This window comes from Pogona vitticeps, chromosome 1 (assembly GCF_051106095.1).
Source record: "Pogona vitticeps strain Pit_001003342236 chromosome 1, PviZW2.1, whole genome shotgun sequence".
NCBI lineage: Eukaryota > Metazoa > Chordata > Lepidosauria > Squamata > Agamidae > Pogona > Pogona vitticeps.
In genome coordinates this window covers 121661570-121674374 of record NC_135783.1, presented here as the reverse complement: position 1 = coordinate 121674374, position 12805 = coordinate 121661570, and the positions used below count along the sequence as shown (strand labels likewise).

At 40.2% G+C, this 12805-nt stretch overlaps 1 protein-coding gene across 21 annotated transcripts in view; it reads right to left on the bottom strand.

Moving 5' to 3' along the window:
• KHDRBS2 (KH RNA binding domain containing, signal transduction associated 2) overlaps positions 1–12805 on the bottom strand; it is a 520773-nt gene that overhangs the window by 275649 nt on the left and 232319 nt on the right. The gene's annotated exons all lie outside the window — the stretch shown is intronic.

Sequence of the window (12805 nt, the reverse complement as noted above, 5' to 3'; positions counted from 1 at the left end):
GAAATATGTAAAGAGTGGCTTTACCAGTTCTATCCTCTGAATTTCCATGGGAATTTGAATGCCAGTCTTAGTCTATCACCCTATCCACTACAACACACTGAGTGTACTGTTAGGAATGGAGAGGTCTGTATATTTTTGATCCCAGTCAGTTTTGCATATGTTTGCTCCTAAATAAATTTCATCACATGTTGGCCATAATCTGCAATTACAGAAAAATACATGAATATTTACGTTGAAATAGATATTTCCATATGTGTTTTGAACATCAAAACGCACTCTTCCATCTGCATTTTCTTTCAAAAGATGCATTTCTAGACACTTCCCCAGAAAAATGAATTTCTATGTACAGCTCAAAATCTTTCAGAACAGAGAATGCTATTACTCTTGGAAAAAGTGTGAAACCCAGTGGATTTCAGACGTTCTATTAGTCTAAACGAAGTTAAAGTTAGTTCATATTGAGATTCTGAAATATCAGATGGTTTATAGTAAAAGAAATACACAGAGAGAGAGATTACCAGAAATCAGGGAAACCTCCAAGACATGGTTTTCACATGGTATGGAGAGGTAAGAAATTGGGGGGGGGGGGGGTGAGGGAGAGAAAGTCCCATTGAGACCACTGGGGCAATATGGCATTCAGGTCATGGATCCCCTCCTCCAAGCCATCAGAAAGAGTAAGTAACCAGAATAAAGAAATGTTTATGAAGAGGACTCAGATGCCTTTTACAAGAAGAGTTGGCAAAATTATACTGGCATGAGACCACAGCATCCGACGAACCGAGGTTCTTAAGATGAAAACAACAAGATTTCTGGGCACACAGAGATGAGATCCTTGGGAAAAGAGATTAACTGTGTGAAACTATGGCTAACTTTAAACAAACTAATATATCCACTGTGGCTTCATAACAGATGAAACCTGTTCAGCCAAGGTTCTCATGCAGGTAGAAAAGAGCAGAACAGGGAGCTATATGGTTTTTATAATCTGCATCACATTTGAAATGATGCAGCAAAATGGTTTGTCAGATTTGTGACTGCAGAAAACAATTTTCAAAGGCTTATATTATCACCATTGTTAGCTACACCTGCCTTCAGCAGGGCTCGCAATGTAGCGCAAGCTGCTACATTGTACATTACTATTTTAAACTTTCAGAATAAGAGCTTGCACCAAAACTAAACACTAACACACACACACACACACACACACGTGTAGACACCATATGCACATGCACACACTCCTATAGAGCAGTAAGAAGCACCCAACATGCCTTCTGTGTCAAACCTGTTCTAATGCAATTTCTGAGAGAATAAATGTTAGCATAAATCATATTTTAAGCATCACAAGCAATATCAAGCCGCAACTTGGTGCGTGTTATTTCCCCACAGCAACAACTGCACAAATGCTGTGCATGGTCATGTATACAAGGCGTTTCCAGTGCAGTTTAAGCATGGTCAATATTAAATGCCTTTTCAAGGTCAGGCAAACAGGACAAGAATGCTGTTACCAGGCAAATACCCCTAAGGAAGGAATCCTGCAGATGAGGTGCTACCATGGAAAGTCCTGAGTAGTTTTAGAAACGCAGCACCCAGAGAAGAGCAGCCATGGAAGACCTCAGTTTCGCCATGCAAGAACTTTCAAGTATTCTGGTCTCAGTCTTTTGGAGATTTCATAGGTAAAACCAGCACTTTGAATTGTGCCTGGAAACACACTAGGAGACAAAGTTTTAAGCACTGGTGGAATACATTCACCCCAGCAAGTGTTAGTTAATTACCTGCATAGAATAGCCGGGACTAGTAATTCATTAACAGATTCATTCTCCATTAATATGTCTATTAAAATAAAAATTCAATCTTGTCACCATCACCAAATGAGATCTGCTGTAGCCAATGATCTGGTTAACAAATACCCACATGTATAATGCCCCCTGTTCCTGAATGGATAGTGAAAGAAATATTCATTGCTTTACCTTGCATATCTTACGCATTTTTGAAACTTGCTTCTCTGCTTTTCAAAGGCAATTTTTAAAAAAACCTATGGGCAGTACAGTAGGACCCCAATATTTGCTGTGAATTAGTTCCAATGCTATATATGTATGCTTTTTTCCTGTTACATGTGTGTGTGTGTGTGTGTGTGTGTGTGTGTGTGTGTGTGTGTGTGTGTGTGTGTGTGTGTGTGTGTGTGTGTGTGTGTGTGTGTGTGTGTGTGTGTGTGTGTGTGTAAAAGAAAAAACACAGAAAAACTATTTTCGAATGCATTACTGTACTAGAACCACCGGAGGGTTCCAGAGACCATGCTATATATTCTTCACTGACAAGTATTCACAGCACAACCTCTGGCTCCGTTTAGTGACTGTTTCTGGTAATACCTGTGAAAATAGTTTTTCTGGATTTTTTTCTTTTAATATTTTTAATATTTTCTGAGACCATGGATAAATGAAACTGTGGATACTGATCCTGCAGCTACAGTGGCCCTACTGTAGAATGAAATCATAATCAATATTGCAGTAAGTGAGCCGTTTGAAACTTTTATCCAAATGTATCTACTCACATAATTTGTCTGTGTTAAATTAATCCAAGTCACCTTGGTGCATGGTCTGAAGTGGAGTTGGGAAACATCCAGCATAAGAAGCACCAATTTCAGGATACCCTCTTGTGCTCACTACCATTCACACTTGTTGAAAGACAGCCCTGACATTTGCTTTAGGTGATTCTCTTCTGCATGGTGTCACTTTGTGAATGACAGTGAGCACAAGAGAGTATCCTGTAGACTATCTTAACTGCTGCCTTTGGTGTTGTCAGCATTCAGGCTGCCCTTTGCCATGTACATAAGTCTCGGCATCCTTTTCCCTGCTGGCAATATGGATACAATACTGTGCAGCAATATCAAGCCATTTCCTGGCTTCGTGGATACGGAAAGCACAATATTGCACATTCATAAACCAGAGGATTAATTTTTTGAAGAATTGAATCATGCATTGCCTTATTGGTCAACGAATGGCATGAATGTCACTTTGCCTCAGGTAGTGACCTTCGGTGGGCTGACCTGACCTGACCTGCTGCATGTGGAACTGAAGACCAAGAAGACTCTTTTAGCTTCCCATTCTTTAAAAATATGTATTTTTTCCAGGGCTAGCTCATTTTTATTCTTCTCTTGTGATCAATGAGCTGTTTTCATTCTACAAGTTAATTATGTCACCATTTTTAATTATGCCACCTTTTAAAAATAGTTTTAATTTTTTTTTAAAAAAACTGATTGACAGCTAACTTGAGAGCTTTTCACCAAATGATGTGAAGGAGGTGTTTAAATAATAAAATATTAAAATAATAATTTGTCTTTTGGTAGTCTGCCTGACCATCGATCGAGTCACACCATCATTTGGCTTGCTGCTGATGCTATATGAATGTTAAGCAGCGGAAACAGCAGCCACAGTGACAAATCCCAGTCTGAAAAGAGAGTGAGACAAACTATTCAGGGTATGTGTGAAATGTGCTGGTTTTTATCATGAGTGTTTTCCTATTCATTTATACAGAGAGAAGGAATGTAAAATCTGCCATGGCATGTGGCAGAGATTGTCTGCTTGATCATGCTAGATAAGCAGTCAACCCTTTCAAGGGAGCAAAGTAGCCAGAGTTATATAGGGAAAAAATTTAGAAACAAAAGGCCAGCTGCTGTGGGGAGCTTTTGTTCATTCCCAGAAGTGGAAGACAATTTCTTTCCTCATGCTGCACTTCAGGCCTTGCGATTTTCACTGTGGAGAAAGCAGAAGCGTTCCTACCACAATATGTGCTTCTCCACATTCAATTGCAGTGCCCTTGATCTGTCATCTGACGGGAAATGTACACCCTATGATGAGCTATGAGTGTGTGTTTTTTTAAAAGAAACACCACTAAAGCTGAGTTTCCAAACAGGCCGGAAAATACTTCACAAAACTTCACAGTCGTTCAGTTATTCATTCAGGCTCAATATGTCACATCCTCTCTCACTCCATACTTCTGGCCACCAGTTACAAAGACATTTTGAGTCAAACATAATGGGCAAATAATAGACCAGCTCTAATGATAATGACTTTGCTCTTAAAAAGGCCTCTTTAGTGTGTTTGCAATGTCTTATTAAGGAATCAGTTTCATTGGCTAAATATGCTTCCAAAAAGGACTTAATCCACTTTAATTCTGGCATGTCTGTTCCTTTAATGAGGTTGTAAGTCCAAAGTAGTGATATGATGTCACCATGGAAGAATTTTACAGTTAATCCAAGGCTGAAGGTCTTTGTTGGTATATTCTACAAAGAAGGACTTTGAGTGTTTGTGGAAAAGCAAAAACAACAAGGCAAATAAAGGTTGATTCACTGATTTCAATTGCTGTAATTTAATACAAACATTGGTCCATAAACTCAACTGGTGAGTTTATGAACCAATGGCCCACCATCCTATGGCGTGTCTTCAAAGTTCTTACATCTCAAGTGGTATCACTAATGGGAACTGTCTTGAATGTGCACCCAAGACACAGTCTCTGAGATAGCAGAAAAACAGAGCGGTAGCATGAGCAACAGAAATTGCCATCACAGATCTTATTAATAGTAGTGGCAAGCTAAAACTTAAGGCAAAGGGATACTGTATTTTCAAAAAAAAATGCACTAGGTATATACTGCATGAGATGTACATTCTGTTCTAAAGCAGGAATGTGGTTCTGCAAGGGTAAACAACGCTATAGTTTCACTGGCTATTACAAGGTTTGAAAAAGACCAGAAATGTCTGCATGCTGGAGTTGCACAGCTATATGCTGACATTGACACGTTGCTCGTTTTCTCTTCAAAATAAAAGGAATAAATTACCCTTACACCAAAAAGCCATAGTTTAAAATATCTGTCAAAGAGTAAATCTCCAAGGAGTTAAGCTTGGATTAATACATACAGAGGTACAATTCTTAATACAAGGATATCAAGACTCCACTGAGGGAGCATTCTTTGAGCAGTAATTAACCTCTGAATCCCTTGTATTACCTCAGAGGAAGAAGTGATCCCTAACAAACTTTCCGTCCATCAGTCTTGAAACCTTTGAGGGTAAAGATTAGAAGAAAACTTCTAGAAACAAAAAGCTCTTGCTGTTGACCCCTTCTTCAGTCTCTTTACTCTGTAAAGAGTCATCCAAAGTATTGCTCCCTTATATTCCACCAGTTATTTTAGAATCTGACTCTCACCAGGGGAGATTAGAAATGAAAAACCCACATTCTGTGAGTAAACCATTTGTATGTTTACAATCATTCTGTTATTATATCAATTAGAAACTGAATTACTAACTTATTCTGCCAAGGAAATGCAGTGCATATAGTATACGTAGACTTCAGTAAGGCATTTGATAATGTAGACCACAACCTACTTCTGCGTAAGATAGAACAAAGTGGGATAGATAGTGCAACTACCAGATGGATTTGCAGATGGCTGACCACCAGCACTCAACGTGTGGTCCTCAATGGAACCATATCTATGTGGAGGGAAGTGTGCAGTGGGGTCCCTCAAGGTTCTGTCTTGGGCCCAGTACTCTTCAACATCTCCATAAATGACCTGGATGAGGGGATCGAAGGAACACTCATCAAATTTGCTGATGACACAAAGCTGGAGTGGGGTGGGATTGCTAATACTTTGGAAGATAGACTCAACATTCAGAAGGATCTAGACAGACTTGAACATTGGGCCCTATCCAATAAGATTCAGTTCAGTGGTGGGGAAAGTAAGGTTCTGCATTTAGGCAGGAGAAACCAGATGCACAGGTACAGGATAGGTGGTACCTAGCTTGATGGTAGTACTTGTGAAAGGGATTTAGGTATCTTGGTAGACCACCACCTAAGGACAAGTCAGCAGTGTGCTGCAGCTGCCAAGAGAGCCAACACAGTCCTAGGCTGCATCAACAGAGGGATAGCATCAAGATCACAGGAAGTGATAGTACCACTCTATACCATACTGGTCAGGCAGCACTTGGAGTGCTGTGTCCAGTTCTGGTCACCACAATACAAAAAAAGATGCTGAGGCCCTGGAAGGGGTGCAGAGAAGAGCAACAAAGCTGATAAGGGGATTGGAGGCTAAATCCTATGAAGAATGACTTTAAAAAACTAGGTATGTTTAGCTTTATGAAAAGAAGACTAAGGGGAGATAGGGGAGACTGAGAGTTGCCACAGGACATTGATTTATTCTTCCTTGTGCCTGTGGGTAGGACAAGAACCAATGGGTGGAAACTCATCAGAGGGAGGTTCAACCAGGAAATAAGGAGGAATTTCCTGATGCTGGGAACCATTGAAGCAGTGGAACAGCTTGCCTCCTGATGCTGTGGGTGCCCAATCGGTGGAGGTTTTCAAGAAAAGATTGGACAGCCATCTGTCTGGGATAGTATGACGTCCGGGATGGTATGAGGTCTCCATCCTTGGACAGGGGGTTGGACTAGAAGACCTCCAAGGTCCCTTCCAACCCTATGACAATTCTATGATTCTATGAAATATGTTATTTGGACTTGATCTTATCACAATAACTTATTTCTGCTCAATTTATAATGTTATTTTCCTGTGTTTTTATTACTCACTATTTTTCCTTTTCTTTTTAAAAACAATATAACCTTTACATATTACCCAGATATACTTCCATATTTATGAATCCAAGTCTGTCAACAGTACTCTCTATGAATAATAATAACTTGTTTGCAAATTCCCAGGTGGTTGTTTATGGAGACTGTTGCAGAGTTTTGAATTTTTTGATTAAATTTTTCTAGCTGCACAGCAAGAGTTTAATGATCCACAGAGCAGAATAGCTTCAAGTTACTGAACCACTCCTTTTTCTCATTAAGTGGCAAATACAGTCTCAGTAACTCATTCTGAGCCACTGGTAGGAGAAAAAAAATTTCACTACTTACAATTGAACAGATAATAACAAAACTAACAACATGACTGCTTGCAGCAATAGGCCTTCAACAGACTCAGCAATTGCTTCCAACAGTCTAAGGAAAGGGAAAAGCTCAAAAGCAAAGAGGCAGGGCTCTTTTTGAAATTCAGAAGTGGGAAAAGAACAGCTGATTAGTTCTGGATAGATTGACAGTCACCCCAGCCCGGAAAGATCCCTTCCAGCCACACCTACTAGAGGCTACATGTGAGGTTGGAAAAAAAAAACCAACAGACTGAACTGCTTGTACACCTGCAGTTAACAATAATAAACCCCTGACTAGATGGTTGGTAGGGTTGCAGAAATTGGTTTTAACAAAGATTATCTGACACAAGTTGCATTGAAACCAATCAGTATTAAAATATAGGGTGATTGAAGGAGCTTACACAAAGCTGTGGGATAATCTGGGCTGTTCAACCTGAGGCTCACAGTGCAGTCTTTTCCATGTTCACTTGGATGCAAGCCCCAATCCTATGGAGACACGTGTGAACTTTTTCTCAAAAATGTCTCCATAGGATTGCAGCCTCAGTTGCCTGATCCTAAAATATACAGTACTTCTCTTTGTATCTCGCCTTCCTTTCAATGAGCTCAAGGCAGCTGACATGGCCCTCTCTTTCTCTACTTTCTGCTCACAACAACCACCTTTTGAGAAGGTCAGGCAGAGCCAGTGTCAGGCCCAAAGTCACCTAGGCAAGGGCCAGGTACTAATAGGATTCTTGCCAATGTCTAGCAACAGAAAACAGATCATACAATGCAATCACGTTCTGAGTTTCTCTGCCCCATAGGTGATAACCAACTGAATGAGACCAAGGAAATTCAACATGAGATGCCACCATTTTCTGTATTTTGTACACGAGATGTCATGGAGGAGGCAGAAGACAAAGCAGCTCTATTCCACTTGGAGCCAGGCAGATGTACCATGAACAGCTTCGTCATCTGACTGCAGCCAAGTAACTCTTGGCTACACAGCACAGGGAAGGTTAAGAGAAGGCAAACAATTTGCTACCATAATAAATAATGCTTTTATAAAGAAGAAAATCTCACAAAGTAAATTAAAGATATATTGTAAAAGGTGAATAAAGACCCACTTTTTAGTGCCAGTCCTGGCACAATGAACTCTCCAGCTTATACTTCAATAAAACCAGTTAATAACAGCTTTGTTAGCCACATTATAAATCTGAAATGAAGCAATGAGGGATAAAACTAGCAAGCAGGTCATAAAATATAGTTCCTCCTTGTTTGGGGTGATTATCGCTCTAGTAAGCCACAGTCCAAACATTATAGCAGCATGTGAGGACTTGGAAAAATAAATAAATCTCCAGTTCCTCTTTACATGTGCATGTGTATTTTGAAGTTCAACATGCTTGTATCAAATGTTATGCAAATCAATATTTAAGAAATATTTAAGAAAACTTGTTCTTTTCAGGCATTATAGCTTGAAAGCGGGTAGGGCTGTAACCATGGCAAAAGTGGGGAAGCACATGGAAATCCCACCCGGACACCTTCCACCTAGATGATAGGACCCATCCAGACTGGTATGTAGATCAGTATATAGATCACTGTTGGTAAAGCTTGGTTGAAACCAAATGATGATGACACCCATGCACTTTTCTACTTAGATTGATCCATCCTGCCTGTTTAAGAACTGCCACACAGCTTTCTGGCACAGTGTGAGGGCAAGTATTCTTTCTAGCACAATTCAGGACAATCCTAAGTAATTTGTTATGTAGCCTGTGCAGATGGTTGGTTCATACCCAAACGGAGCTGTGGGTGGCGTTACCAGAGGTGACAGCCCTGTGATTTATCACATGGGTTGCGACATTAAAAAAAGGAGGATAGAGAAACTCCCTCGTTTATTTTCATCGTCTTTTTAAAAAACCAAACACCAGTTCCCTAAGTGACACAGCACAATTCTAATTCCACACTCCACACTGTCCTTTCGATATGCCATTTGCTTCATTTAACAAACAAACAAACAAACATGGAAAGTCACTGTAGCTGGCTGAATGAGGACTGCCAGAAAAGGAAGGCAAGGGGGCTATGTCCAGTCAATGGACTCTGCCCCCACAAGGCAGCACAACCCCAGCAGAGTCCCAAATGATGAGAAAGGTGAGGGAAAGGGAGGGTTGCCTCCCTTTCCCATCTCCCCAAGCTTCACCCTAATGTTTTCTCCTCACTCCTGTACCACCACCACAAGCTTGCTCGTCTGCTGCCTTCTTACTTGTGAGTAAACCAGGTAAACCTTACTCATGAATAAGCTGGGTAGACTTACATGTGAGTAAACCAATGACCAAGATTTGTGTGGACCCTTCTCACAGGAAGATAAACACCTCCAGTGTGAACAGAAGGATCATTCAAGTGAGAGATAAAATACATGGCACTGAAATAAGAACCTTTTATGTGTGGACCAGACCATTCCAAATTCCCCTGTCTGGACAGGTCCACAGTCAGACCGTTGTGAAGGTCTGAAGAGGTAGATGCAATTGCACTTCTCTCGCTTATACTACAATTGAACGGACTGATATTGTTACTACCATCACCTAGAATAAAAATATTCCTAGCAAGATAAAGCCATAGTAAGGCATCAGAGTCTGGCATTTCACACATTGTTGTGACCCCTGTGATAAATGGAGAGCTTTTGATAATATATGTTAAAAGGATTAGACATTGTAAAGGATTTGATGGTAGTAGCCAGTGAGCTGAAAACATGTTTTAGAAACAGTTCTATATGTCCTGCCTCAAGTTATAGTTGAATCTCAGTCTGTAGCCAAGCTCTGCTCCATCTGGTGTCTTTGAGATATGCAGAACTACAACTTACATCATCCCCCAGCATCAGCCATATTAAATGGGGATGAGGGAAACTGGAGACTAATGCATCTAGAAGGCATGTGGCTTGGGAATGCCCCTATAGTTCTAGCCTAGCAAGGCTGTGCTCATTACAGAAAAGGGTTGCTCTGGCATAACTGTATGAGAGACATAAATAAGAAGCATTTCTTATTGATGGAAAGTAATCACTCCATGTGTATTATGCTTTTTAAAAAATGTTGTGGGCAATAAATGTCCATAAATGAATGCAACTCTTTATATTAAGACTCATCCAATTCTATATTATGTCTAAATTCCAAACTCTAAGTCATATTGATTGAGTGGATTCATCCTGGACATTTTATCCTAGTACCTATAATTAAAAGTGTTACATTTGACAAAGTCAATAATCCCATCGTTCACCTCCTGAGGCCCCTCATTTCATTCTCATATTCTCTATACATAGAAGAGCTATTTTGTAATTCAGCTCTAATTCAATATGCAGTGTCTAGTAACTGCATGTGTGGTGTACATCTCAACTCATAGTTACTATTGCAGTTGAAGAGAGAGGAAAAATCAGGCTCACGCATCAAGCATCACCCTGGGTAATGTGAGAATGGCCCGATGCATGTAGTATGAGCTACTAACACTATATCTGTTGTTCTTGTTGTTTAGTCGTTAAGTCGTGTCTGACTTTTTGTGACCCCATGGACCAGAGCATGCCAGGCCCTCCTGTCTTCCACTGCCTCCCGGAATTTGGTCAGATCTTGTTAAGTACAGTGGTGCCTCGCTAAATGGGTGCTCCATTTAGCGATGAAATCACTTAGCGATGACTTTTTCGGAGCGTTTTTGCACTTTGTTTAGTGATGGTCCCTATGGGCGATTTTCGCTTAGCAATGGTTGGGACCATGCTTCGCACAGCGATTAAATTTTGGGTCCCCTGTTTCGCTTAACGATGGTTTAAACAGCCTCATGTTTGCTGTTTTTTAAATGTTTTTTTGTTATTTATAAAGTTAAAGTTTACTGTTTAAAATGTTTGAAATCATAAAGTGCATTTAATAAACCCTTTGTTAACCAAATTTGACTTTGTTCTGACTCTTTTTTAATTTGTTGTTGTATTTTTCCCCCATTGAGATGCACTGAATAGGTTTCAATGCATTTCAATGGGAAACTGCGTTTCGCTTAGCGATGAAATCGCTTAGCAGCGATTTTTTCGGAATGAATTAACATTGCTAAGCGAGGCACCACTGTATATGATTTTATAATTATTATTCATTTGCCATCAAGTCAATTCTGACTTATGGCAAACTTTTCCAGGGTTTTCCAGGTAGGGAGTACTCAGACATGGCTTACCATTCTGTTCTTCTGGGGGCATTTTGGGACTGTGCAGCTTGCCCAAGGCCACACAGGCTGGCTCTTTTGGCATGTTATGTGGGGAATCAAACTCCCAACCTCTGGCTCCAAAGTCAGAAACCTGACTCACTTAGTGATGATGTTGAGGCCCTGTAAATCTCACATCTCTGATGGCAACACAGTTCCTTGTAATAAGCTAGAATGCTACTGGCGAGTAGTTTTTTTAATTGGAAAATCTTAACTTTCCAGGATTAAAAATCAGACAGAAGGGGCTCTTCCCTTCACAAAGTTGACCTCCCACGTTTAATGAAGATGCTATTAGAGGAGGAAGGGTCTATTTCACTCACCCCCATGTGTTTACCCCAGTGGTTCTTAACCTTTGGTCCTCCAGATGTTTTGGACTGATATTGCTATTGCTTATTGCAATCCCTCAATAAGGTTTCTATTTACTATGTACTTATCACATAAAATGGTGCTTTGTGAAACAGTTGGGGGATATCTAGGAAGCTCAGGCTGTGATAAAAGTTTATATTACTGTAGAAGCAATTCTGCACACTCCTGGGAGTAAGTCTCACTGAACTCAGTGGGGACTCATTTCACAGTAGACAAATTCAGGATTGCACTGTGAATATCCAGAGGCTGCAAATGTCAGTGCAGCATGGTTAGATCTTAATGGAAGCAGATTATTTCACACACAAAGAAAACAGTAGCCCAATGTTTTGATACTGAAAAAAAAGTATCAAAACCAAAACATTTACTCATGCAAAATAATGTCATCCCCATTCTCATTTAACTGAGTGGCATCTTCATTAAGGCAACATCAATTGATCTACTTATTTTCATTATCACACTGCCTATTTACAAGGTGCATGGCTGCCTCAAGAAAAATTAGTTGCAATAGTTTTTTCCCCAGTGAGTCAGGTAATTGGGAAAGAGCAACTATGAATGTCCAACAGAAAGAGGTAAACACAGAGCAACTCCACGTCCAAGCCTCTTATTTTACCCATCTATCACCACCACCAAATTTTCTGGACAGAATTTTGGCACAATCTAAATTAGAGCCACTTTTGAGCTTTGTGGCAAATAATACCTGGATATATAATTTCACTTTCAGTTTCTGCAGTACCCTCTTTAGTGATTGGCCATTTCTTATCATTGTTACTTCAGAAAACCATGAGAGATCACCATAGATATTTGTTCTGGATTTTTTACTCCTGATGGTAAGCCACTTTTACCATTCAGTTTGTATGTATCCTATCCCACGCTCCAGATCTATATAGCACCAATAACCAGTGGCGGACCCATATTTTGGGGACCCTTCGCAACCAACAACGACATCTGGGTAACCATTCTTATCTTCTTCAATGAGGTTGTTCCATGACAGATCACCACTTTTTTTATTGTGGTCTAAAGTCACTTTTGGAGCACCTCCAAAATTAGAGGCCCTAAAGCCTGACGTTATGTTAGTTCCATAAAAGATCCACCTCGTCCCGAACTTTGACTGGCCACAATACATCAATCTATTTGGACCCATTTCTTGGATATGCATGTGTGTGTCAAGCAATTTTGAGTATAGAATAATCAAGAATTACAGAAGTATCTAACATTAGCTTGTGGCCATGACGGTGTGTGTGTGTGTGTGTGTGTGTGTGTGTGTGTGTGTGGGGGTGTGGGTGTGGGTGTCTGTCTGTCTGTCTGTCTGTCTGTGTGTGTGTGTGTGTGTGTGTGTGT